Below are 1,899 nucleotides of genomic sequence, written 5' to 3'. Positions count from 1 at the left end.
GGAGCACAGAGCTGTGGGTCGCCGGCCCGGCATGAAGAACAGGCGGCAGAAGGAAATGCCAGCAGCAGAGCCACGTCACGGTGCCGGCACTGCCGCTGCTCAATCGCCGCTCTGCCCGTGTGTGTGTGTGTGTGTGTGTGTGTGTGTCTCCAGGTGGGTGTGTGTACGCACGACCACGCCCTCTTACACAGTGATCACACAGCAGCCCTGCCAGTGCACTGCAGGCTGTCAGGCGAGACCCACAGCCGCTCGCACTGGGCCCGTTAGGCAGACCCCCAGAATTCCGGGTTCCCAGGCATGACGACGCGCATGCAAGCCCACCCCACAGCAATGGTGCAGAGACCTGCGGGCCTGGGAAGAGAAACCCCCACCCCACCCTGGGGGTCATTCCCCAGTACTCACAAAAAGATAAATATATTCCAACAATATATAATAATTCTATATCCATTTCAAATATAAGCAGACAGATGAGGGAGTAAAAAACCAGTCTTAGCTCCACCTACCACAGGATGAATGCTCTGGTATAAATGCACTCAGGACATCACCTTATCCTATTATTTTATTCTATGATTCTATTTTAAAATTGCTGCACCAGCTCTAGAAGTTACCTGACGCTTCTTGTTATATGTGCACCTCTGCATACGATAACGACAATAAAGTTGAATTGGATTGAGCTGAACACTGTACGCTGAACACTCCCTGGTGTGATCGTCTCCCGACTGACTCAGATCATGCCCCAGGAACCGTTGTACCGAGTGACTGTGTCGCATGGTTTATCACGCCCATGTGATCCTTACTCAGCTGCAGAGGATCGCAGGACAGGAAAGGTGATGTGCTGACACTGATCCCAGCCCCACCCCACAGAATGCTATCTTTCCATCTGGGAGATGGCAAGTCGGGAAACCCCCCCCATCTGTGGAAGCACGCAGAACATACGGGTCAATGGGCCTGACTGAACGTTAAAGGGGAGAGGGGGTGATAGAGAGAGAGCAATGGTTATTCACACTCTGTCACCAGCCCCCCTACCCCCCTGAGCAAATGTAACCACTCCGGCTCTGGAGCCTTATCGAAACGGACAGCTTTCAGAGGTAATTGACATCAAAACCTAATTATTCGGAAAGTGCAAACGGAGGCGGCCCCCACGCTCCTGCCGGGGAGGCCAGCGGTGTCTCTCTGCCAGTAATTAGGAGGAAAACAGACCGTCCCCTCGCTGCCAAAGCTCGCCGGGGGGGTCACCTCGGGGCAGGAATGTTTATGCGATTTGGACAGCACTGTGAAACCATGAGGAACTTGACAGAAAGGTGTCACTGAAGTAAAAGAATTTTACCAACTGTGGCTTGGAATCAAGAACAGGAGCTTCTCAAAGAGCTGATCTGAGGGACAGGCTGGACCTGTGATGTTCACTGTCCAACTTCTGATCCTACCCACTAGATGATTTTCATACCTTCAAGATTCAAAGTGTGGGTTTGAAATCACAGCACGTGTAGATGATCCAAAAACCTCCAAAGTAACTCAAAAGGTTCATCAGCTCAATGACAGAGAACACTAGACAGCCTCTACATGCATGGTGCAGAGAACGGACGTTTGTGGCCATCATAGGCAGATGATAGCTTGCGGAGATGGAGCTGAGGGTTGGCACTGTGAGATTGTATTGTGTTAGTGGTCAATGCTAACAACTTTAGTTAATGGACCGATAATGCTTGTGAAAACTGGAGGGGAAAAGTAATCAGTTGGGCTGGTCTGACCAGCATCCCACCCCATAATTCACAAGTTCATCATACATAGGTCAATAAAGAGAGAGGGAATGGTAAAACCAATGACTACCTGAACAATGGAAAATGCTGGTAAACACAGCATTGCAGAAAAGAGATGGATGGACGGATAGATGCATGGATGGAT

The sequence above is a fragment of the Brienomyrus brachyistius genome, chromosome 2, assembly GCF_023856365.1.
Source record: "Brienomyrus brachyistius isolate T26 chromosome 2, BBRACH_0.4, whole genome shotgun sequence".
NCBI classification, from domain to species: Eukaryota; Metazoa; Chordata; class Actinopteri; order Osteoglossiformes; family Mormyridae; genus Brienomyrus; species Brienomyrus brachyistius.
The sequence above is the reverse complement of the archived record's forward strand: the minus strand, read 5'-3'. Positions refer to the sequence as shown.